Below are 27,685 nucleotides of genomic sequence, written 5' to 3' on the forward strand. Positions count from 1 at the left end.
ATGATTGATATTACCATACAAAAAAAGTGTGTAAATATGGCAGAAGCCCTTTTAACTGGCCTCTACTTGACTAACAAACCTACTGGATTAACTAAGAATCTCAATTTCCTTTGCAAAACCCGTAATTTATGTTCATCACCAAGCACTGCTCAAGGCTACTAAATTGTGGTCTAATATTCTCTCATTTCTGCTACCACCAGATAAGCTGCGTGCTTACTAAGAATGATTTGTATTTTTTCCCAAATCTGTTTTTTTCCCAGGTGAACTTTTTATTACTTCTTTCATTATTTATACAACTAATGGAATATGAGCATGGGAAGAGAACAGTTCTTTAGAAAACTATACTTAATGGTCTCAAAATACTTAATAAAGTTGTGTAAAAAAAAAAGGCCTTGAATTATGTACAGAAAAATGCAAATGCAAAAGACTGGGAAGGAGATTGTAAAATCTATGAGGAACCTAGTCTTGGATTGTTTTGCAAATATGACTGAGTTCTCATTTCACTTAAAAAAGACAACCTGGACATTAAAGACAATGCGTTATGGATATAGTTTATAAAAGATAAGGAACATAGCCCTTCAATCAGCAAACTCATGTTAAAAAAGCAAAACAAAAAACAAACAACAAAAATGTAACCTTTCAAAATGCTGGAAAATGAATGACAGTTAAAACCATGCATTAAAAATGTTAAACATTTTTAAATGACTCTCTTATTTTTTGTCATTAATTGACCAATCAGAACAATCATGGTAAATAGAAGACTTTTATCCAAACTAAGCACAATGTATGATGCAAGAAGTCTATTACCTCTCCTTACTCTTTCTTTCTACCCACTCTACAATGAAGGCTTGGCCATGAGGCTTATTACCTCAGGTAAAAACAGTCACTGTGTAGTTTCAAGACTTCAATGTGGACTTGTTTTTCCTCATGGGGAAAACTTATCTTCATACCTTGACTATGTCAACAACAGCAGAATCTCAAAATTCCTATGGATCTTGTACCGAACAAGGTAGAAGCCAGGATTAGAGATATATTTATATATTTAGTGTATTTTACTTAGCGGCCTCACATTTATAGATAATATTTTTAAAATTCTTTTTGCAAGAGAGGTACCTAGAAAATTATTTTGCTTTGGATACCTGCTTTTTAAATCATGTGGTAATGCCTGTTTATTTGGTAAACACCCTGAAGGTTTTTTCCCTTTGGTAGTGGTTAGTTGTAGCTGAGGAAAGAGAGTGGCTTGGTATGCCTAAGAGAATAAATATGAGATAGTGTAGGGTCTGCACGTGATGGGAGAGGGATCTAGAAGTTCTGGTATTCCTCTGTGGAAGAACTCACAACTGGGAGCCAAGCTTGCCATGCGGCTAGGACCACCTTGATGAGGGAATAGGTAGCCTTGGGATGGTTGCCTTGATATGAATAGTCTAAGCCAAGGCCTGGATGGCAGGTATTTCTAAGACTCAAAGGATCTGAAGAATCAGTGAGAACCGAAATAGAGCCAAGTTATGGGGGAAAGGGAACTACCGTGTTCCGAATAGACCATAAGTTATACCCACCTCAAGGTATTTCAGCAGTAGGTAGAGCAAGTTGTGAAACGATGGCTCAGAGTCTAGTTGAGATGAGTTATGAATCATCTGGAATTTATTTGATGCCATAAAGAGAAGAGCATGCATACCAGAGGCCTCTTCTCCAAATCCATGGACATGACGGGTATCTCTTTGTGAGTACAAGAGACTTATACTAGGAAGAGGAATCATGGAACACCCCTTGAGATGGGATCAACAACCTTGATGGTAAGTGTGAACTACGGCTTGACTGAATATTCATCTCATAATGAATCACTTTCCCTTAGGAAGTTTAAGTTTCTCTGAAGTTCACTTACGAAGAAATAAGGAAACCATATTGTTTATTGTTTCCACATTTGAATGGGAACATACATATTTTTTAACATATACACATATATACACACACTCAAACATACACATACACAAATCTAAGAATTTTAAAATGAATGTGCCTGAGAAGAAACCATGTTGATCTCTTTGGAGAGAGAGCAAGATTTGTTTCATTGATTCTAATGAAAATTGAAATGAATAAAAGTGTGTAGTTCTCATCTTTGTTTTACTTATTAAAATGATTCATGGGCAGTTTTAGAAAATAGAAACTCTTTAGTATACACCCTCAAAATGTTTTTAGACAGTCATAAGAATTCATGTGCCAGAGTTAATTATTCTGATATATGTAAATATCAGTAGCCTAAAAACATATGGCAGCCCTAGAGCTGTGGAGAATTATTTTATGTATGAGATTAATTGTGGCCTTGTTTTCTCATTTTTTAAAACTCATGGCTGATGAATCAGACCAATAAATTTAATAAGAATAACACCATATTATAGGGAGGCCTTTTATTGAAAAGTTCTGTTTTTGATGAAATGTATAACATGGTGTTAATGAATCAGAGTCTGTTTTCACAAGAACACTAAAGTACATTTTAAAGAACCAAATGTTTAGCAAGACAATAGCTCTATCATCATGGTACAAAACAACCAATTTGAATTTTTTCTCCAAAATTATTTTTTCTTGACTATCTGAAAATAAAAATGTCAAATTTTATTCTAGAGTCATAGTAGTGGAACTTCAATGCTCAAGTTCCCAACTTTGCTTTCTTTTTTTTCCTAAAATTGCCCATTGTTTTCCAAAACAAATTTCCCATACAATACCGTCAGGAAAATGCAGCAGTGAATTTGAAACAAATTCAGAAACTGTACAGGTAGGCTCTCCTATAAGAAGAATATCTTAGTTATGATCATTTTCTCCTCATAGTTTTTGCTTTAACAGTGCTTGGCTCTTTTCTAGAAGATATGCAACTCTGAGTCAGTTATAGTGAAAATCCCAGATTAATTCCAGAAAAATCCAAAGGGAGTAAAGTTCTTCTAACAAAGTTAATTTTTCTAGAAGGAATTGTTCTTTCACTCTTTTACATTCTCATCAATCTTTCTAGACAACAGTAGATAGAATATTCTCTCATTGAAGTTTGATTTTCTTCCTAAACACATTTTATTCCCTGATCTAATGAGGAAATAAGGGTTTACTTTATCACTAATACTACATTTCTCAGGTAATCATGGTCTCCTGTGAGGTCAATAGAATAGCACAAAAATATAGCATCACTGTATTGGATTGCTTTTCATTAAAGCTGTTAAATCCAATCATAACTTTCTTTTCCCCACCAGAAGTTATGCACTCTTTCTATTATGCACTGGCAATTCATCCTTGAATAAAATGGAAACCATTCTGGTTCTTATTGAATTTATATTCAAACAGAGGAGAGGGACAAAAAGAAGTACACAATAATTTAAAATAATTTCTCATTTTAAAAGATCTTTGATATTGATGCAGATATACCTGAAGGTGAAGTGAGGAAACCTAATGTAGATGAGGTGGGCAGGGAGGGCACCCCTATATAAGTGACATGTCAGGAAGGGCCTGAAAGTGAGAAGAGACCAATTCCAAAAGGGGAAGACAGAGAGAAAAAAAGAAGGAAGGGAAGAAGAAAGGAAGGAAGGAAAGATACTTCTCTCTGAGGGCAAATGTGAAGCTAGGGGTTGGCAAGAGATTAGAGCATAGAAAATCTAAAATAAAAACAGTGTATCTGCAACACACTAAGCAAGGTGGAAAGTGACACCAGACACAGAGTGTTGGTCAGTAGCCAGGAAATGATAGTCATGAGAAGAAGGCCTTGCTGTCACTGCAAAAGTATATAAGTGCTGTTCATTTTTGAAATATCAAATGTCCAACAGGGCAAAAAATAATGAGTTCTTTATGATGATTTATGAATTCTGTGATGGCAGCTGCATTCTAAACTATTAGAATCCTTACCATCATAAAACACTTCCCCAGCTCTGTCTGACTTTGCTCCATCCCTACCACCAACTCCTAATAATGCCAAGATGCCAATAGTACAAGCACTGTAGAGTACATATGTTTTCAACCAGTAATAGTTTTATCAATAGGAATAAGAACGTTCTGAGGTGTAAGAGTTCAGGCACACACCATTCAACAAATTTACTTCGGGACATATACCTGGTCTACCTTCCAGATCTACTTCTCATTCTCCTAAATGTGGTCCATAATAGCCACAGGCTATGGGTTCTAACAACTGTGCATCCCTGTAATTATGACTGTTTTCCATTATTTTTCTCTTCTTCTGTTACAAATTCTGAATCCATGGTCCATTCTCCCACCCCTTTTGGGGTAAACTAACAAACCCATTTTATACACTTAATGATTTTTACTTTTCAAATTTTTCCAAATCTCACTTTTCTGAAACAGAGGTTATTAAATTATTTCCAAGAACACTCAGAAGTAATCGTGTTAATCACAAAGTTTTAAGTGATTCATTTCTGAGAAATACATGAAATTCTAGTGGGGGGCAAATCATGATGATTTCATACTCTTCTGCAAAATCTGGCATTTTAATTCTAATTATAAATAATTATAAAATATAATGTGCTTTGAAAGACCTTTGTATTCATTAGTTATATTTATAGTTAATAACCATGGAGTTTAGTACTATTTCACTAAATTACTTATTTTTTATTTTGTTAGGTCAGATTACAGTATGCTAAAAGGATGAGTGAGGTAGCTTAAACTTCTACTAATGGAGACATTTAGTTTTTGGAGACATTCTCTTTCCCCTCCTTTTCCTTCAAGCACATTCTTAGTGTTTGTCCAATAGAAGATAAACTTTTTCAAACCCTTACAGTGATTTCAGCCAAGCTAATTTCACTTCAGATATGCAGTGGAGAATATATTCTTGAAATTGCAATTAGTAATAAATGAAATAAAAACAGAGCAAATAGCTTGTGAGTCCCAGCAAGTATGCTGGTCCTTTGCGTGTGTTGTTTTTGTCTGTCCCACAATCCATAGGTATCTCTAAAGAGGGTTCGAAATAAATTATATCATGGACTCTTGTTATTCCAAAAATTGTAAGGAGTGAAGAATTATTTGTGTCAAGAAAAATAAAACAAAAAAACAAAACCCACTACATTAGAAGCAAAAGTTGGAATTGATAATGCTTTCTTTGAGTACAGGTCCCAACAGGAAGTCAATGTGTACTGCATGCCTAGGCTTGATTATAAGCAATTATCTTCTTGGTGGGAATCAGGATGGGCAGAGATCCAGGTGTCATGGCCATATGACGCTGAGAGTAGAGCGACGTTTGGTGGCTGAATCAAGCAAAATTCTGATCTTTGATTCCTAGTTCTTTTATGTATCCTGGGATGATTAAGAAATTTCCTTTCATTTGTTGAGAGGAGTAGCCAAGTTTCTGTGGGTGGTTTTCTATTAGAAACTGGAAAATTTCACTATTCATCAGAAACGGGAGGCCATTCTAATTATTTTATGAGATGAATTAACATGGACAATATCATTTGAGCTTCTGCCTGGGGTGATCCAAAGATAATGACAATTTGGGTCAAAAAATATAAATGCAAGTGTACTTGAGGTAGAGACCTCATAGTCACATAGAGATAAACTTCAAAAAGATTCTCTTCTTGCAAGAAAGGTGCCTAGAATATGTTTGTGTTTCTTCTGAAGTTGTCTTGGTTCTAAGCAGATTGTAATGTCCCTTTACCTGCTAAATACCCTAAAAATTCTTCCCTCTGAAAAGGATGTGCTACCAGTCATTTAGTAAAATAAAGTCATTATGTCTTTTCAGCCAAGGGAATACATGCTTGTATTGAAAATGCATTTAAGAATTTGTCTCCTAATTCCTAACGAAAGAAACCAAAGAGAATGGAAAGAGGGAAGTGGAATATAAAAAGGAAATGGAAAGAAAAAAAGAGTAGGGTGGGGAGGGGAAGGGAAAGAGAATTCAGAGAAAGAAAAACAAAATAAAAATTAAGCATGAAATAAGTGACAAGTGTTATGCTATTAACTTTCATGTCCTAATGCCATTTAGTTTCCCAACCAGTTAGTATCTCAGATGTGTTCTGAGAGATGACATGAGATTTCCTTACTCTGAATTTCCTTGTAGTCATGGGACCTCTCACCATTAGCATCAGCAAAAGGTATCATGCTAAATGAAATCAGTCAGGCAGAGAAAAACAAATACCATTTGGAATCTAAAAAATAAACAAATAAAACCCCAAAATAAACCCACAGATACAAACTGGTGGTTGCCAGAGGGGAGAGGGTGGGTAATGGGTGAAACAGGTTAAGGGGATTAAGAAGTACAAATTTCCAATTGTAAAATGAAAGTCACGGAGATGAAGAGTATAGCACAGGGAATATAGCTAATATTATTGTAATAACTTTGTATGGTGACAGATTGTGACTACACTTAACGTGGTGAGCATTTCATTATGTGTAGAACTGTCAAATCACAATGCTGTACACCTGAAAGCAATATAATATTGTATTATTAACCATACTTCAATAAAAAATAAACAATAAAAAGAAACTGATAAAATGAATTTTTATAACCTAATGAATATGTTTTCATATAAAAAACTATTAATGAGGGGGGAAAAGGTATCAAATTAGAGGTCCAGGTGATGATATTCAGGTAGCAAGGACATCAACTCCTATTTTCTGTGCTTTCCAGCGCATTTTTGTGAATCAAGACTCCAGTTCCTGGTATAAACAATAGATTTAGAGGAATATTTATTTAATCTGGCTTACTCACCAGAACAATAGAAGGGAAAATCCTTTTTAGTTCAAGAGATCATTAGAATTTGTTGCTGGGTTGGATCTCATTCTGATAAATGAACCCATAATCCTCCAGTCCTACGCCAAGCTCAGGCAGTAATGGGGGTAGAATAATGTGCAAATGGGATTTATCATTCAATCAGCACAGGCTATTATTAATTATAATAATATATAGGTTGTCCTTTATTTCAGTGTATAAAAACTGCAGTCCATTAGCATGCAATTATACCAAAAACAAACCCAAAACAAAAAAACCCACTACCATTTATTTTTACTATTATGTAGTTTGTAATTATGAACATAATTATAAGGGAAACATAAGTATATTTATAATATTCTTCATTAGAGAATTCTGAGCCACTTTATAAACTATTACCATTGTCCAGTTTAAAATAATACAACCTAAAAGGATTATAGGCATCATCCAAGTTATATTCTCCTTTTATAAACACCTAACTTTGAAAAAATTCAAAACACTTTCAAAATAATCTTCTTTGCCCTCACATCACACCTGTGAAATCTTTATCTTCTATTTTACAGAAAAGAAAAACATTCTCATCTCTATAGCCCTTAGAGTTTGCAAATTTTACTCACTTCTATTATTTAATTTTATCTTCATAACACCTTCATGTTAGGCTGAACAGGCATTAATATTTCCATTTTGCATATAATAAAAAGGAGACTAAGTTTGTCCATGTACTCTTCTCAAAGGCATACAATGAGAAATTGGCAGATTCAACTACAGGCTGTGGGTCTGTCTTCAAGACCAAAGTTTTTTCCCATCAAATCCTAAGACACGGAAGGGTTATATGACTTGCTTAAGGCAACTGGCAGAGCAAGGACAAGGAAAAGATCTTGAGATGTCAAACTTAAGTGTGTATAACAATCACCAGGTTCTTATGAAAAATGCAAATTGCCAGGACTTATCCCCAGGAGTTCCTGGGGGGAGGGCAAGGAATCTGCTTGTTTAGCAAGAGCCAATTGTATCTGATAGTGATAGATAGAGACTGTACTCTGATAGACAGCCCTACCCCAAAGTCAAACTTTGTGACTCAGAGAAACAACTATATTGTGGACCCTAGAAAGATGTCATGGGTGCCATATATATCTCTCTGTTTGCCTATCTATATCTTCTTTTATTTATATATCTTACCCTTTATAAGATATATATTTATATAAATCTTACCTTTAAATACATATTATCTTTTGCAAGATATGTTTAGATATAATAAACATGATCAATTTTACCAAATATGTCAGTATATTTAATATACTTATACATTAAATACTTAATATATTTATAATGTATTTATTATTATATTTATATATTTGTTGAAAGCAGTTAATATTTTCTTTTCCGAAACACAAGTTAATATGATCTGAGCACTGTGTGTTTTATAGACATTTTGCACTATATAGAATGTTTCTAGTATTTAATTCTTACAACAGCCCTGTGAAGTCTGTGCTGACATTATCCTCATTTTACAGATGACAACACCAATGCTCAGAAAGTTTAAATGATTTGCCCAGGCGTACAGAGCTAGATATTGGGTGAGTTGAAATTTAAGCTAATCTGCTTAGCTGTTAGGAGTAAAATGGCATTTATATGGGCCTAATAAACCATCAAGAAAATGTAAAAAGTTGTAGTAAAGGAGGAAAACGCCAGGTATCAAAAACATTTCTACCCAAGGGTCACTTAAAATTAAAACGAATTTTCGCTTTCCCCATTGGCTTAGGTTGAGTTTACTGCACTGCTCAATAGGAGCAACAGACTGATAAATGTACACTGCATTTCAAAGATCACTGAAATAACACCCATTTCTTTTTTTTAACTTCTCAGGAATTTGATGAGCTTGATATCTTCACCTCTCACATAGGGAAAGAAGTGGGAGGAAAAGGAGTATTTTGCTATTGTAAGGAAAGGCAGAAAGTGTTTTGGATTTGAAATGAAAAGATAATGGCTTCCAATAGTCTTGTGTGCCAGATTTTAAAACTTCAGCTGGTAGATTTTTTACCTCTTTGGATCTCACAAATGGGTATTTTCAGCAAGTTTGTACCAGATTTAGGGATTGATTGAAATAATACATAAAAATTTCTCATAACAGAACTTCTGTACAATGCATGCTCCTTTATGCTGATTTTTACCCTAGGATTCTATTCACTAAGAAATGATCTTCAAGAGTAGAGAAAATTACTTTAAGGGTGAGAGATTATCTTCCGAGGAAAATCATTTACCAAAAGCAGATTTTGTCAGAAAGAAAGATTTGTAACCCATTGCTTACAAAATAGAATCAGTGTTTACTTTTTATTTTCCCTGAAAATTTGTGAAAAATCTCCTATTTTGATTTTTTGCAAGAATTGTAGGGACTGTATGCAAATCTATTTCTGTTACCAGATATAGCACTTCAAACTTGACAATTATAACACCACTTAATTCTCACTATTACCTTGTGAGCTAATTATTATTATCCCAATTTCCATAGTTTAAAAAGCTGAGATTCAGAAAGAAAAGTCACTTTCAGACTTCAGAATCTTTCCAAACTCTTTCTACTATACTATGCACTTGGAGTTCTAAAGTCCATACTACAGGAAGCTTTCTGGTTAATTTAGATGGAACATGATTTATTAGGAGAATGTTAGGAGTCTTGTAGGACTTCCAGAATGTTGGAAATCCAGGCCAGTGACTAACTAGAAATGACACCTAAAATCAGTCTGCCACCCACTGGCTGAAAAGTAAGCTGGGAAAGCTTGTGTTTGGACATTATAGCTGCAATAGCATAAGGGGGGCTCTGCTTTATAACCTGGGTGGCCTCCCAAACTAAGTCCAGGAAGGAAGGAGAGATGCTGGATGTCCAAAAAGAACGATATGACTCCTATATATCCTTTTTAAAACTGAAGAGTATGTGCAAAGATGAAACAAATTAATACAAAGTATTTATAGTAATAAATTATTTTTCTATATATAAATACTAAAAGTCAATTGTATATAATTATTTGTATGTATATAATGCTTGTTCCTGTGTATACATGTATAAGCATATATATGAAATATTAATGCCCAGTGATTTCACCATTATTGTATAAACAAGTATAGATCATGACAAAGTAAATCGATATTGGCATTAGAAGAACTCAGGTTTGGGGCGCCTGGGTGGCTCAGTCGTTAAGCGTCTCCCTTCGGCTCAGGGCGTGATACCGGTGTTCTGGGATGGAACCCCACATCAGGCTCCTCTGCTGGAAGCCTGCTTCTTCCTCTCCCACTCCCCCTGCTTGTGTTCCCTCTCTCGCTGGCTGTCTCTATCTCTGTCAAATAAATAAATAAAATCTTTAAAAAAAAAAAAAGAAGAACTCAGGTTTGAATGCTGACACCTCTACTTGCTATGTGATCTTGAACCTTTCTGAGAGTCAGTTTCCACTTGTAAAATGGAAATGCTTGCATCAAAGGTAGTTATGAGCATATAAGTACAACATTCCACTGCTTAATACATAAAGTACTGGACATTTGGCAGCTTAAAATTATAAAGTCAAACAGGATGATGTGTTTTTGTTCTAGGCTGACAAATACATAATATATAATATAATGTAATAAAATCACTGAAAATTCCACCATATTCACAATGTTTTGTGAGAGTTGGGAAAGATCAGAGAAGCCTTTATTGAAAAAGAAAGTTGATACTTGTGCTCAATCTGGAAAGGTGACAGATAACATTGTTAATAGATTTTCAAATAATCAAAGAGAAGCCATGATTGTATGTTCCAAACTTGGAAAGACCTATCAAAATTTGGAATATTGTCTTCTCTACGTATGCTCTTTAGTTCTTACCAACATGAAAGAAGGACTTCGGACATTATGTTTCTAGGTCCACTCCAACTCGGACCTTCTGTTATTCCTATTTAGCCTAACTCTTTAGTTCACTTACTCTTTGATACCTACTCTTAGATCTGCAAAACTTTACTCTCCAACCAGAAATAAGTATCCAGTGGCAAGAGTGGCTTCTAGACTTTTTTAAAAAATTGAAGTATAATTGAGGTGCCTGGGTGGCTTTCTCTTTCTCTCTCCCCCCCCTCAAATAAATAAATAAATCTTTTTAAAAAATGAAGTATGATTGACACACAATGTTACATCAGTTTCAAGTGTACAACACAGTGACTCAACAACTTTGTATGTTATGCTATGCTCACCACATGTGTAGCTACCATCTGTCACCATACAACACTATTACAATACCATTGATTATATCCCTATGCTGTGCCTTTCATTCCTATGACTTATTCCTTTAATAACCAGAAGCCCATAATTTCCGCTCCCTTCCACCCATTTTGCCTATCCCCCCATCTCCCTTCCCTGTATTTATTCTCTGTATTTATGGGTCTCTCTCTTTTTGTTTGTTTGTTCATTTGTTTTGTTTTTTTAGATTCCACATATAAGTGAAATCATACATTTGTCCTTCCCTGACTGACTTATTTCACTTAGCATAATACCCCTAGGTCCATCCACGTTGTCACAAATAGTATGATTTCATTCTTTTTTGTGGCTGAGTAATATTCTATCTGGTGTGTGAGATATATATATATATATACCACATCTCCATTAACCATTCATCTATGGATGGACATAGGTTATTTACATATCTTGGCTATTGTAAATAATGCTGCATTAAAATAGGGGTGCACATATCTTTTTCAGGTAAGTGTTTTCCTTTTCTTTGGATAAATACCCAGAAGTGAAATTACTGAATCATATGCGAGTTCTATTTTAATTTCTTGAAGAACTTCCATACTGTCTTCCACAGTGGCTGCACTCCATTAACACTGTAGGAGGGTTCCCTCTTCTCTTCATCCTCACCAAAGTTTGTTATTTCTTGTCTTTTTGATAATGGTTATTGTGAGAGGTATGAGGTGATACCTCATTGTGGTTTTGATGTGTGTTTCCTAGGCTCTGTTTTCATTATGCTAAAGTTCCTTCTATCAATTGCACACGTCTAAGAGAGCTGACTGCCTTTTCTTAGAATCATAAACATTCCCTCCTCTTCCGAATACCAACTACAATAATGCTCTGTGACCATTACTACAGAGTAAATATTTACTGAGAATGACAGGTAGGTTTTTAGTCAAACAAACAATGAATATGAGAGTCATTATTAAATACTGAGCTCATCTTTTGGAAAATGTCTGGCACCTGTAGTTATTCAATAAATATTTGTTGACTAAATGAATGAATATGTTGATTCAACTGTGGGACAAAGTTGAACACAGAACAGAGGACCAATTTCTATATGAGTGACAGGGGAAAAAATTATTTGCTATAGACAGTCTGCTGCTTCCTAAAAGGACCTATCTTTTATATTTCTGAATGGAGTGAGAACCAGAATCTTTACTAAAGAAGCCAAGAGAGATCATTTATTTGAGATAAGAACAGGTAGAGTGTGTATGTGTGCACGCATGTGGGTGTGCAGGCATGTGTGTGTGTGTGTGTGTGTGTGTGTGTGTGTGTGCGTGTTGGGACAGAGATGGGAGGGTAATGAAAGCAGAAAACAGCTTGACTGACTGAAAAGCCTGTAGAGAAAGAAAAAAAAAAAAAAAGGACCGCTTGCATTGAGGGGAGGTAAAATAGAAAATTGGAAGGAAATTTGGATGCTTTTATGAAGTTTGGCCACGTGGTATCTGATATAGACTGTTTTTCATGGGTCTTCATGAAACAGTAATATAATGTAGAGTTTATATTATCTTTAATATAATGTAGAGTTGGTTGTTCCTAGGATATGTCAAATGCTGAGCTTTGCTTCTCCAAAGGTGGTGAGTGAGGAGCTTGTCACATCCTGCTTATAGATGCTAACAGTGCTATTTGCTCCAGGCAATCCCGCAGAAGCCAAGCTCATGTGCCTTTTATATCAGCTCTTTTTGTTTTTAACGTTCTTCAACAGGGAAATAAAAAGTACTAAATCACCCTTGCTCCCCAGAGCCCCTCCGCCCTACCACACACACACACAGATCTCAGTACACCGTAATACTAAACCAATATATTCCTAGAGGTACCAGCTGGTCAGAGAACACATCAGAGTTTTCACAAAAAATCTGCTGGATGTCCAAGAAACTTTACATAAAATGAGATGGGGTGGGGGAAACTCATCCAAAGGGAGTGTTTGCTTTGAGATCTGCACTTATATTTTAATCTTCTGTATATGTGTCAACCTAATACTTGAGCTATTTGACTTAGGGTCTGAATGTTTTGCTGAAGAAGAGATGAGCAGTTTATATCTTTTGAAAATATAATTTATTTTGCAAAGAGAATTGTAGTAAATTATTAAGAATACTACATTTAAGCATGTGTAAATCAGCAGCTTAAAGACAGATGTTAATAGGACAATATGATAAATTCAAATCAAGTCCACTTGCCATTATTTGCTAGACGATGGTCAATTTGGTTCAACATGCCAAACTGTTCGAAAACATTTAAAATGGGGTACATGGTGGTTATTTCAGAATGAAGCTAAGGATAATAACTTTTAAAAAGCAGATTTACTGGAAAATCTATGAGACCTTCATTCTAAGTCACAAATGGGCAGGTAAATTTCTGCATATAAGCTGTAAGTTTTGAGAAACAATACTTTGATATTGTTAGCTTTGTTATCACTTATGTGAACATAAATAAAATTAGATTTTTTCAAAAAATGTACTGCAGTTCAGCCCTTCCACTAATTCAGATTTGCCCCACAGTCCTCATAATTAGCACAATTAATGACATTACCATTCCTTTTACTTATCCATTCATCACAAAATTTAACTATGTGTTATTGCTCATATAACTACGTATTTTGCTAGGCATTAAAACTACCCAAACCAATGAAACTGAAATCCTTCCTCTTCAACTCACTAGATGGCTGGGTAGGTGGATATGCAAAAGCTAAAAAATGGCAAATATTAATTCAATACCTTCTATGTGCCAGATACCCTTATAGGTACTGATAATCTAATAGTTAATAAAATACAAATGTTCCACTCTCATGTACCTCTATCAAAGAAGGTATGCAAGTGCTAGACTAGAGACATATGTGATGCATAATTTAAAAAATGAAAATACTTTGCTTTCTATATAGAATCCTATTGAAGTCCCAATTGAAATCCAACAACTTCAGTTATTGCTATAGTATCCCAAAGGATATTGTGCAACATAACAGAAGAGATGCCAACAGAGAATCAGAACACATCTTTGACATTAACTTAGTTTATGTAATTAGGTAGGTAATTTAACATAGCTAGGTCAAATTTTCTTCATCAATTTTATCTGTAAAGTGAGAGGACAGATCATACATTATCTAAGATGTCTCTATCACCAAAACTAAACATTTCTGAAACTACAGCCTTCATGTAATCCAGGGATGTTTGTTGAGATAACTTCAAACAGTAAGGGAGGAAAAAGGGACGGGGGGCAATGTGTAATAGTAAGATACATATTTTCAGAGGAACAATGTTAATCAAGGAAATATGGGTGCTCTGGTAGTCACTATGGCTGTTTGCCAAGTATTCCCAGTTTTGTTTTTTGTTTTTTTTGTTTTCTTCATTCTGGAAGTATGGTCAGATTGCACTTGAAGTTGGGCCCGCAGGGGACCTGAGTAGCCTGAGTGGAGACAGTGAGAATCAGAGATTCCTGCTGACCTGAAATGGACATATGACCTGAGAAAGACTTTATTGTTTTGAGCCTCTGTGTTTGTTAACACATCATAAACATACCCACCTTGACTGATATGGGGACTATATTAGTCCCCCCCCCAAACTGTATTACCAACAGATTTCTTGTCTTCTCTCTTTTGTATGTAAAGTCAAAAGGTTGACTCTTACTAGTTTATTGCTATTACAAAAAAGGGAGAGAGATACTTGATCTTATTATATACACAACTTGCTAGAGGTTTAGTAAACTTTTCAAACTGAAAATTGAATGTTCTTTTATCCTTTGTTCTTAAACTGAATTTGGTCAACTTGGGCAGACTTCATGAGTAGTATCATTTAAACATATACACCAAAGGTCCAGCATGGCTTGTAAAAACTCAGCAGAAATTTATTGTAGAAGCTAGACCGAAAACCCTTGTTTTGATCCCCCCTTCCTGCCATGAAAACTGCATTACTCCTTTATTTTTCAGCACAATTAGAGATCCTTCTAGATGTAATAATCCCAAGGTCTTTGAGTGTTGGAGTTATCAAGTCACTATTTTCTTCTAGAAGTTTCTTCAAGCATGTAAAACTGCCCAGCCTGTATCAGGCTGACTCATTTAGAACCTGTCTGTTCATACACCACCCACCCCTAACATGTGGGACTCCAACACCAAGCTGGAGGCTCCCACACACCAAATCCTGGTTTACAAAATCCAGCCCACAATATAACACCTGACAGCAATAATATGACTGTAACTCACATTGTTCAAGTGCTGACCACAGCATTATGAAAAGATTATATTTTGTGATATTTTTATGACTTATTCTGAAGCAAAGGAGGAGGTGGAAAAAAGAAACATGAATGGTCACGAGTTGCTGGTTACTGGCCTTTTCTGATCTGCTTCCAGTGTTCAGACCTGAGACACAATACGCTAACCTGTTTGGAAAGAAATAATGATCCCATTCATCACCCCTAAGTAATAATTCATAAAGTCTGAGCTATGTTACTGATCATGTGTCTTTTTATGCCAGCTTTATTTCTGCTGGTAAATAACAATCCATTTAATTACAGAAATAAATCTGCTATGCCATCACCATGAACTTGAAAGTGATAAAAAAGTTTAATAAAATAAGTCCCAGAAATAGAGAACTCAATTAGATGCCATTCTTTGGCCTGAACATTATTTTATTTTAGTTCTTAAAAGACCTTCTCACCTCCCTAAACATGGCTGAGGAATGGAGATAATTGCTAGTCCTTATACGTAGTTACCTTTCCTGAGTTCTCTTTGTTAAAACTATTTAGTTTCGTATTAGTCTCAGGCTCTTTGTCAGACAGACTGAACTCCTGCCTATGTTGTATATTCTTTTCTTTCTCCCACCATTTTTTCCTTTTTTTTTTTTTTTTTTTTTTTTGCTATGATCTTCCTGTCCTAGAAAAGGTAATTTCACACATACTGAATTACTGCAATTTAGGTCAGAGAGACCAGACACCATGAAAATAAGATCTTTATTTAGAAAAAAAAGTTTCTGATCTATTTCTCTTGTTAAGCTTGTGAGAGTCTCACCTTCTTTGTGTTATGGCTATCGCAAAAAAAGACATTTTTAAGGCATCCTTTAAATAAATCCTGAGAGGTACAAATATGCTAGTTTCTTTCCATAATGCTGTTCAGGATAAGTAAGACTATATTATAGGGAACAAAGGGCTCTGATTTCGATCCTTCTCTTTATGTCATCGGCAAACCTTCCATCATTTATTTCAAACCAGATCTGATCTTCTTTTTATGCTAAAGTTATGGAGGAGTTTAGTGTACTATGACTATATTGTTTTTGGCAGTTTGTGAAGGTTTAAGGGATTATATTGCAGTGTTAAATTTTTTTTGTATTTGCTAATAAATATTCATTTCTTCTTTGTGAGAAGGTATATTCACACACTATACTGGTTCTGTTCCAAGAGCTTTACAAAAATTGCACCATTTTATCAAATACAACAATATTCTATTTTCTAACTGAAGAAACTAAGATTTTGAGAGTTCAAGCAACTCAACCAAGATTACACAGCTCAAAAGTGCTATTGTCAGCACTAAATCCTCATGGTTGAACAGTGGGAAGTTCTAACTAACTCCATTATTCCTTTTTTTTTTTTTTTGTCTACCTCTGCCATTGTCTGCCACCATATGACTAAACATAGTGACTGAATTCAGTCAATAGATATTGTTGCAAGGCTTCCATAAACTAAGTGCCATGTCAGATGTTATAGGATATGAACAGGGATAAAAAAGAAGCTCACAATCAAGTAATGGTGGAGCTAGTCTTACATTAGTCAGAAGTCTCCAATGAGAGAAATACAAAGTGAGCAGAGATAGCTGTTTTCCTTTTTTTTTTTTTTTTTTTTGACTGACAACCTGGTCCAGCCCAATGTTTACAAACTATGTGGTGATGTTGGGTGTCATTTTGAAGATATAGCCAATGTATTTGTATGCAATATTTTTGATCTGTTTAAGGGTTTACCATATCTGGAATCTCCATCACTGGGCTCATGACCACTGCTTGGGATACCTTAATTTGAGAGTTTGAATTATGCCCAAGAAAATGTATATATTTACTTTTAAATTCTAATTTATTTATCTACAACAAAACATTCATTAACTTTCTACCTAGCAAGCAATGTCAAATTAAAGTATGAGTTACAGTATAATGTCTCTGACAAGCCAGCCCTTTATTTTTTTATTTTTTTAAAAGATTTTATTTATTTATTTATTTATTTATTTATTTATTTATTTGAGAAAGAGAGAAAGCACATGTGCGTGAGCAGAGAGAAGGGGCAGTGGGAGAGGGAGAAGCAGACTCCCTGCTGAGCAGGGAGCCTGATGCAGGACTCAATCCCAGGACCCTGGGATCATGACCTGAGCCAAAGGCAGATGCTTAACCTACTGAGCCAAATGTCCCACCCCTTGAATTTAGAACATACTATATTAAATCTCTCATAGCAAATCTGAAGCTAAATCAAGAATATTCTAAGTATTTTTAAGGCCAATGATAACATTATGATGTCCAAATCATATCCATTAATATGAAGCTAAATCAAGAGTATTCTAAGTATTTTTTAAAGCCAGTGATAACATTATGATGTCCAAATCCTATCCATTAATATGTAAATAAATGTAAATTTTATCACATACTGAAAGTACCTTTTATATCAAACATTTAGTTACAAAGGTATTTATTGAAGTACAGTGAAATAATGGTAAAAAAATAAGAACTTAATTATTAGTCATTCCCACCAGGACAGTAGTCAGATTGGCTCAGTCAGAAGATATGGGAATGATACCACTCATATTAATTCATGACACTCAGAAACCTGATAGCCAAATCCCTGTGTGTTATTCTCCTACAGCAAACATTCAGAAAAGGATGATAAAGGGAATAAAAAAAGCAGATTCCTTGTCCCGTAACTTCAATCAAAGTTGGGAAAATGTCAACCATTCTAGAAGAATTCAAGAAACACTTAATGGCAAAACAATCAAGAGTGACATGATCAATAGCATTCTTTTTTTTTTTTTCCTATTCTGAAGTTTGAAGGGTTTTCACTTACTAATAAGATTGGACAAACTATTTTCTGTTTTCATTAAAAATAGAAATAATTTATAGATGATACAGAAGAGAAATCTACAATCTGCAACTTATCCTGAAAGAGATCCTAAATGACACAGCTCAAGTTGCAATTTTCAACTCTGAATATGTTTCATAATAAGGGCAAAGAACTAAAATCTTTTTTGGGCAAATAATATATCAGGTTGTTATGGACAAAGGATAAGACATTTCCACTATAACTTCTGAAAACAGCCAACGTATTGGTGGTCTTCCCCATACTCCAAGATTAATCAGAAATTACTGTCTGAGGTTTTCTACAGCTTCAGATAGAAACACTAAATCTTTTAAATTCATGATTCGATGTTCAACATTCTCATTGATTATTTTAATCACATCACACACAGAAGTACTTCAGTCATCCAGTATTTCCCAGGAGGCACAGCCTCAATTGCTATCTCTAATCTTTTTTAGAGCACCCTCTTCTGTCGCTGTTCATTAATTAAACATAGTTCTACTGATACTTCTTTTGGCTGCTGTTCTCCCAGAAGCTGCCCGATCGCTTGTCATCAAATTGTGTCCTTCATCGCAACCACATTGGTTCACCATCAATTGTTTCCCTCCTTCAAAATTATGTTCTCCTCTTATAATATTCTTTGATGACTTGATAAATCTTTACAATCAAATTCTACCTCATTTATTCAAATTACTATTCTTTAAAGGCACTACCAATCTTTCTTTGTAATCATTTCCTTATTCCCCAAAGGAGTTGAAGACTTCAATATCAACTGAAGACATACAAAAGTAAATGCCCAGATTAAAGAGTAAATTTCAAGCCAGGAGCCAAGTCTAATACCGAAAATCTGTGTCAGTCAGAAAAAAAAGCAGGAACTAGCATAATAATATGGATCTCTTAATTTATTTTCATTCACTGAATTTATTCATTCAATAAGCAAATATTTATTAAAATACCAATATTGTGTCAGACACTATGCTGCCAAAGTAGAAATCGCATTCTTTGTCAGACTGTATTTTCCAGTGTGGTCACACTCACATGCTCTTCTTATTATGTAATTTTGATACTTCTCCTATAGTGAGATGGAAGTCTATATTCTTTCCCCATGAATCTGCATGGGCTTGCAACTGTACCAGAACTAATTATTTGACTCCTGCAGCTAGACCAAAAAAGCCACAATTTCTGCCTGGATTTTTTTGTGACATTCACTTAGAAGCCCTAAGCTACTAGGTAAGCAGTCTGACTATCCTGAGGCAGCCATACTGTGAGGAGGCCTGAATAAGCAGCCAACAGGAAATGAAGCCTCCAGTTTTGGTTGGGTTCACTACAACAGCTGTCACCAATTTGCCAGTCATGTGAGTGAGCCATCTTGAAAATGGGTCCCCAGCCTCAAGTCAAACCACCCTAGCTGACACTGCATGGAACAGAGCAGTCATCCTGGCTGAGCCCCGACCAAATCGTAGATTCAATAATTATTTTTGTTTTAGTGACTAAGTTTTGGAGCACTTTGTTACTCAGAGATAGATAATGGGTACATCCCAGACTTCAGAGCACTTACACCTTATGGTGGAGGACAGGAAATGTTACAAACTCAAATTTATGTTACATACTGTGGTATGCACAATGTTTTCATATAGTTTATCATGTTTAGATTAGTGGGTAAGAACTTATACCCCAGGAAGCCACACTTCCAACTGAAAGAACAACTCTGTGAGAATTAGAAATAGTTACTTCTTCATGAACTTCACTGTTATTTACTGGAACACACATGATACTAATCTAGTATCATTGATGAGGGAACAGACGACAAGCTGAGGACAAAGCAGAAACTGATGCCCTGCAAACCCCCTCCCCCCCCATGGGATGTATGTGACATTCCTCAGGCATTCCTGGCTGCCCTCAAGGACAAAGAAATAGTTAACCTATAGAGACCACAATCCTGCAAGACTTGAGTCTCCTTTAGTGTACAAATGTCTTAGCAGTCTACAAGAACAAAGCATCTCTGTCGGTAACCTAGCTTCCAGAAGGGAATGTAGATACAATTAAATGTCCTTATAATCTGCAGGCTCCAGGAAGTTCCCAACTATCTTCTTGTTAATGCCTTACTAGAGGGGTAAACAATATTAACTTGACAATGGCAAGGCCTCTGGTATCTTGTGAATCTTTTTTAACATATGAAAGTATTTTCTCAACCTCCCTTTTTCCTTACCTCCCCCAACCCCATGGTATATAACAGCCACGTCTCACAACCCCAGGGCAGCAGCTCTTTCTGCCCAAGGGTCCTGTCCCCGTGTTTTAATAAACCACCAATTTTGCACCAAAGACACCTCAAGAATTCTTTCTTGGTCGTTGGCTCCGGACTCCACCCCCATGAACCTCACGTGTATTCCGTGTCCTCATCATCATGAGCATGAGAGGCACCCCTAAAGTTATGTGTGTAGTGTACTTAGGGCCCAGGAAAATGTGGCATTCAAAAAGTACAAAAAGTCAGAAATAAAGCCCAGGAAACCAGAACTGGAACCCCAGAAAACAATTTAATGCTTTTTGACAGAACATTCTTCCTAAGCCTTAATATAGTCATGACCTACAAATTCTACTGCTGGGAAGTGTTCTTTCCAACTTCAGATCTGGATTCTAATAATAATAATGATACTACTATGCTACTACAATGACTACTACTAATACATTTATCTATCAGTACTAATTATTAAATATTTTATTGAGCATTACATACACACATATGTGTGTGTGTGTGTGTATAACACATACACAAATATTTTTTTCTCACTTAATCATCAAGCATTCCTATAGGATAAATACATAAACATTTCATGGAAAAAAGAAGCATAATTAAGTGAACTCAATTGCCCAAAGCCATACAACATGTGATCCATGGTGTTATATGTGAACTCAGATAGCATCAATCCACAGCATACACTCTTAAAGACTGCATATCCTGTCCTCTTTTGTGCTGTGGTGAGCAGTGTGATGGCTACCATTCACAGTTTACTCATCTTAACTGTCCAATTTATTGCTAGTTCCTGAGGGCAAAAATCAAGTCTTAGTCACCATCTGCATAACCACCAAAGAAGTGCCTGGAACATGTGTGCTTGGTGCCCAGTAAATAATTGTTACCTAAATGCATGAAAGAATGAATTGTATAAGTCACTTCTCCTGCCTGCTCTACAATATCCTCAGTGAGAAGAGAGGCAGTTTATGTAGATGGTCAGGAGTATCTTTTTCAGCTCTGAAATTGTATGATTCTCTGACCTGAACCAACTCTATGTAAAGCTGGAACTGAAAATTTTCATTTAATTTTTCCTATCCCCAGACTAGAAAATAATAAAATTTCATAGGGTTGTACTGAGACTGCCTTCTTTTCTTAGCATTGGGGATTTCCTGTACTACTTCAGTGAAACAGATCATACACTCTGGATCCTTGAGAGACACCCAGGTGAGAGAGTCATACCTTTGTTCTTAGAGACTGGTGCGAAAATAGAGAAAACCCTCAGCGCCCACAGGGCTTGGCAGTTTGGAGTCAGGGCAGAAAGAGGTCAGAGTTGGGATGCCATTATCACTCTTTTGGGTCTCTGTGGTCCTCAGGAACAACTCATCTAGGACTTCCTCACCATGTGAACCACAAGTAGGAGAAATGGAAAGCCAAAGCTCCTCTTGCAAGGTAGCAAAATGAACTCCACTTTTTATATTCTAGTTCTTGGAATTTGATACATAAAGTTTATGGAATGCTGAGTCAGCTTTAGAAGGGAGATGATCCAGCTCTGCTTCTTAGTCTAATTTTGCATTTTTTTTTAAATTGGGGGAAGAGGAGGGCTGTATTAAGTTCATTACCAAGCAAAATTACTCAGCATAAATCTCCCCCGTTGAGCTCTCACAAATGAGAGACGCGGATCTATGTCCCAGATTCTCTGCTCCATTTAGGTGTCACAGTCATCCCATCAAAGTCATTTTTTTTTTTCTGAAAAATGCTCACATTTTTCCCCCCTCTGCAATCTATTGACTACTCTCTCATGTAATTTCCCTGGGCTTCCTGGGTTGTTACATTCTATTTTCTCAGCAATGACTTTAGAAAAGGAATTTGTTATCCATAGGACACAGTTTATGCCCTCCTTTTCTTACTTCATATTCTTGTCAAGTTGTCTGTAAAATGAGTCATTTATTTTGCTCACTAACATGGTAAAATTAAAGTTTCCACCTTTGGGGGGAAGGAAACAGCCTAAATAAGTATAAAACATTTTTGACTAAAGGGTTACTATATGGCAGTTTCACACTATAGGTATTTAAACATTCCCCTGTCCAGAAGCACAAGTGTTCTCTTACATTCTTACTGAGTCTACGTCTAGTAGAATACACCTCTCTTTTCTTTATGGTGTCAAATATACATCTATTTTATTGCTAACAGTGTGTTAAATTCCTGGAATTTATACGTCTGTTATGAGCTTTATTGCTCTGTGATTTCTTAGAGGTCATTCCTTATGGACCCTTGTAAATATTGACCATTTGTATCTGTTATCACAATGCTGAAGACAAGCAATTTTGTGAAGCCTTCCAAGACTTTCTCCCAGGATTACCCAATTGCCTCATTCACATTAAACTTTGGATATCAGCCAATTTGTTCCAAACTAATGCGAGAGACTACCAAACCCTTGCTTACTGGGTTTCTTTTTTTTTCCCTTTCTTTCTTTTCTTTTCTTTTTTCCCCCCTTCTTTGTTCTTTGACAACAGCATCTAATGACACACTCTCTCTCTTCTGTTTCCATGGCTAGTAACCCTGAGGTCGGTTTTGACTCAGATTCTTTCTTTGAGATGAACATTAGTCAGACCGTTAGGAATTCATATATATACAGCTTGGCACAGAGATATACACAGAAAATTGAAATGATGGTCACACACTGTCCTGTGTCTTTGGTTTCTCTTGTCACGTTTAGTCTGCCTCATTGTGTAGAAACATTGGGCTCCCTGCTTCTTTCTAATCCTTAATTCTTTGGTACATTTTGGATTGCTTATAGCCTCCTAATAAGGTCTGAGCCCAAAACTCTCCTCTCATTTATACCTGTCATGCAGAACTACAGAATTTTCATAAATGTGGGCGGCTTCTTTACTGTTTGGCCACCCTCCCTCTTCCTTCCTTTCTTCCATTTATTTATTAGACATTTATTAAACACCTATTATGAACCAGGTATTGTTCCAGACACTTGGGCTAGCTTCTTCAGCAAAAGAGATGAGATGCCTAATGCTTATATTTCAGGAAGGAAGGGAAAAGAGGGAAGAAGGAAGGGAGAAGGAAGGAAGGAAGGAAGGAAGGAAGGAAGGAAGGAAGGAAGGAAGGAAAGAAGGAAGGAAGGGAGGGAGGGAGGGAAGGGAGTTTGCCAAAGGAAAGGAAAGGAAAGGAAAGGAAAGGAAAGGAAAGGAAAGGAAAAGGGGAAGGGGAGGGGAGGGGAGAGAGAGAAGGGGAGGGGAGAGAGAGGGAAAGAAAGAAGAAAAAAACACTATGAACAGGATAACCATTAACAGTGATGAATTCTCTAACAGCAATTACAAAGGGTAATGTAATTGAGAGTGACAAGGGGCAGGGAAGACTATCAGAGAAGACTTCTGAGTAAAGCTGAAATGATCGTGATAAGACAAAACGTTAGCCATGCAAGGTTTTACAATAAGAACATTCCAGGCCAATGGAACATCATATGCCATGATTTGGGGGGGGGGGCAGGGAGGGATTTGGCTTGACAAAAGGAGAGAAATAATATAAATGGTGAAAACCAAACTTGAGAGCAAGAAGGCACTGCATCCCACCCATGTTACCAGAGAATGAGTAATGACATTTCAAAGAAGACAATGATCATCTATTTTCTCTATTCATTTGTTTCAATGATACACAGCAGAACTCAGCCTAATCCACTCAACATTGATCTAAGAAATCTGTGAGACTGCCATTAGGTAACTAACTCAGTATATCTGGTTCTGTTATATTACCTCAGCCCTTTCCTTCCTACCACTTTTCATAAGAAAATATCTTTGAATTCTACAGAAGCATGCTTGCCTGATATAACACAACACCAAACAGAGTTTGAGAATTAGGAGATGGAAATATATGCACATGTGTGCCAAGAAACAGGTACAAGACTACTGTGCTATTCATAACAAACAACCAAATGCTATTCTTTCTAAAATGGATACATTCTAGGATATTTATACAGTAGAATAAATTGTGGCATATTTATACAATAGAATGAAAATGACCCAAGTAATGGTACAAACAAGAACATGAATGAATATCACAAATGTAGAGTTGCATGAAAGGAACCAGACATAAAAGCATACGTACTATTACAATTTAGGTTACTTGAACTTAAAAACAGACTAAAAAATGCATCATTTTTGGATGCATGTGAATGTGCTCAAACTATAAAGAAAAGCAAAGTAATAGTCATAATCCTACAAGGAAAGGCAGTAAGGAGGTGAGAAGGAAAGGAGTTGAAATTGGGGTTGATGTAATATTGGAATGTTGGTGAGGTCTGGAGCCCATGGCCAAGAAAGAATTCTTGAGATGTCTTTGGCGCAAAAAGGTGATTTTATTAAAGCACAGGGACAGGACCGGTGGGCAGAAAGAGCTGCTGCATTGGGGTTGTGAGGGGTGGCTGATTACATACTTGGGAGTTGGGGGAGGTAAGGACAAAGGGAGGCATCTAAGGGACCTTCCTATGCTAAAGAAGACTCTGAGGATACTGGAGGCCTTGCTATTGTCAAGCTCAGGTTGTTTTTCTCTCTAGTGAAGTATTTAAGACAGTTGGAAGTTTTCTGGAGAAATGTTAGCCTCTTCCTATTTCAAGTCTTTGTCAATAGGCTGCAGGTCTTAAAGAAACTTAACTTTGTTTACATTTCCTTATGCCTCTGTTTTCCACATCACTTATGGAGGGGAAGGTGATGTCAGGGCTCCAGAAATTGAGTTACGGGTCTCTGAAAGTTAGGTTATTGATAAGAATGGTTTTTCCCTGTAAATCACTAAGACCTTGGTAAGCTGATGGAGACTCATGTCTGGCAGGACTGTGATCTCTATTAGCTAACCATTTGCTTTTCCTTCCCTTAGTTTTAGGGCAGCCATGAGTGCCTGAGGAATGTCACATATATCCCACTGGGGAGAGGGGGTGGGTTGTGGGGTGTCAGCTTGTGCTTTGCCCTCAGCTTGCCTTCTGCTCCCTCATCAGGGCGGGCTGTTGAGCGATTCTGGGGAGCAGGCAGTTACCAATATAAGGCCCGAGTGGCATTACATGGGTGCTCTTTTTATGGTAAATTACTGACCTATATATCTTTTATGGCAGACTCATCTATATGGATACAATATTTCACAATAACAAATTTATTAAAAACAGAGAATAACATAGTATCTGGCACACACTAAATATCCCATTTATTAAAGCAGATGGTATTATTAGTTTGGAAAAGACATTTCTCCTCATTTGTGAAAGGAAGGAGTAAATGAAATGTTTTCCAAGTGTCCTTACAGCTCAGAGGAAAGAAAAAAAAAGGATTTTAAGAAACAGTTTAACCTAATGAGTCAATTAGTTTACTCTGGACTCAGTTCCCTGAATATAACATGAAATCCAGATGTGTTTTTGTCCAAACTAAAATAATAATAAATTAATAAATAAAAATATTCGTCAATGCTAGGTAGGTTAGATCTCACTATATTATGTGCTCTAAAGCCACTCAATATCTATTTTGCATTTCTTTACATGCATATAATTAATGGATTTAGTACAATAGTTTGAATAGTCTGCTGGTATCAACTGAATGGGGTTAGACCTTCTTGACATGGCTACTGTTGGATCCTTGACATCTGTGGTGTATGGCACATAGCAGGCAATGAAAAGTGTTTGTGGTTCTGCTGACTGAAGTCAGACTATCTCAGGGCTTTTATAAGTTAAAGTAAAATTAGCTGTTGGAACAGATACATCCAGATTCTCAGTGATAAGTAACAGTTTTACTAGCAAGGTCTAGAGAGGTGGTGTTCGCATGTGGTCACTGATGACGGAGGATCTGCCAAAATATTTAATGGTGCCTCAGGTTGAGTACCTACTGACATCCAACTGGCAGAGGGGGATAAGAGCGACACATGGAACATCATACAGGAGGATTTTTGGGAGACAAGCCTGAGAATGTCATACATCACTTCTGCCCACATTTTCTGAGGAAATTTCCTATAACATGGCACCCTACAGATGCACAGGGTGCCGGGCAACATATACCTTGTCTGTAAAGGTCCACCGTGGCAAAAAGATCCTCCGGAAGGTTTGTCCATCATGAACTTGAAGTGGACAGCTGGCAGAGACTGCTATAAGACTATTCATTTTTTTCAACCAGACTTATACCCCACTAGCTAGACTCTAAGCAGGTGAAGGGAAAGGGATTGGATCAGTTTAAAGGGTGCGACTTTCCTCCTCTTCAAGCCATCCTTTAGTGTGACCAATGCAGATAATTACTTTGTGTTTTAAGAAACCAGACTGAACAAACATATATGTTTTTGCTTACCTGTGAGGATGTAAATGTATGTGCACATGTGTGCGTGCACACACACACACACACACACACACACAGAAGCCTTGCTTAGAGTTTTTGAGAGAATTGTCTCAAAACATTCACATTCAAAACAGAACAGTTCTGCTGAGAGACTAATCTTCATTCTCACACAGTGCTGGGTGAAATTTGAAAGTATAACCTTGATTCCTTGATTCACACCAACAAAGGAATATTTCCAAGAACCTCTGTCTGCATCGAAATCTTATTTTGTTAAAACAAACAATACCCTCTCTTTCGTAAACACTTAGTACACTTTCAGACTATTCCTAAACTGTATGTTCTTTGTTATTAAAAGTAAGCTGTAGACATGTTAGCCATTCAAGACAGGAGATTTTGAAAATTTTAAATTCCTAATAGGCTACCCCAGAATGCTGAATGATCACCAAGAACTGGAAATTGTGGGAATTCTGTTTCTGTGATGCCAAATTAGAGCCTGCAAACCTCTGGCATCACCAACATATAAAATAGCAACACAGCACAGGGGTGATTTAAACATGAAAAACAGGTACAGGTAATGTGGTTTAGAACCAAATCACTGAAGTCCTGAAGATTAAACAGAATTAATGAATTTTACGCTGCAGTCTCCATAAATGAGCCAACAAATATGCAGCAAAATCCTGAACTGCAGCCTTGAAATAAAGAGCTTAATGTAATTCAGTGCATATTGGTTGCCTAGAAACTAACTTGGAAGGGGGTTGGGGAGGGAAAACTACAAAACACGAAGGGTTCATAGGTTTAATAAGGAAATTATTAACTCTGAACTGCTTGGTGATATGATATATATGTTCGACAATGCTCTCTTCTCCTAAGAGCTCCTCAGTGTATCTGAGAGCAAGGTCAGAGGGCACACATAAGACACTGCTATAGAATGACAGGCCAGTGGTGAAGGCTTCAGGCAACCAGTGATAACAGATACCATCACCATATTCAAACCGGCAGTCACTGTAACCAGAGACCATCTCAAATTGTTGACAAACTGCATCTGTCAATAAAGTTTGCTTATGTACTTTTCCTAAATTCTTTTCCTACATACAGCCCAGGACTTGCCTCCTACATAAGACATTTCCTCATTTCATTAGAACACTTAGGATGTTAAAAATTAAAAATGGACAGGTAAGGAGCGGG

This window comes from Ursus americanus, chromosome 14, assembly GCF_024610735.1.
Source record: "Ursus americanus isolate L20-20 chromosome 14, mUrsAme1.1.p, whole genome shotgun sequence".
NCBI classification, from domain to species: Eukaryota; Metazoa; Chordata; class Mammalia; order Carnivora; family Ursidae; genus Ursus; species Ursus americanus.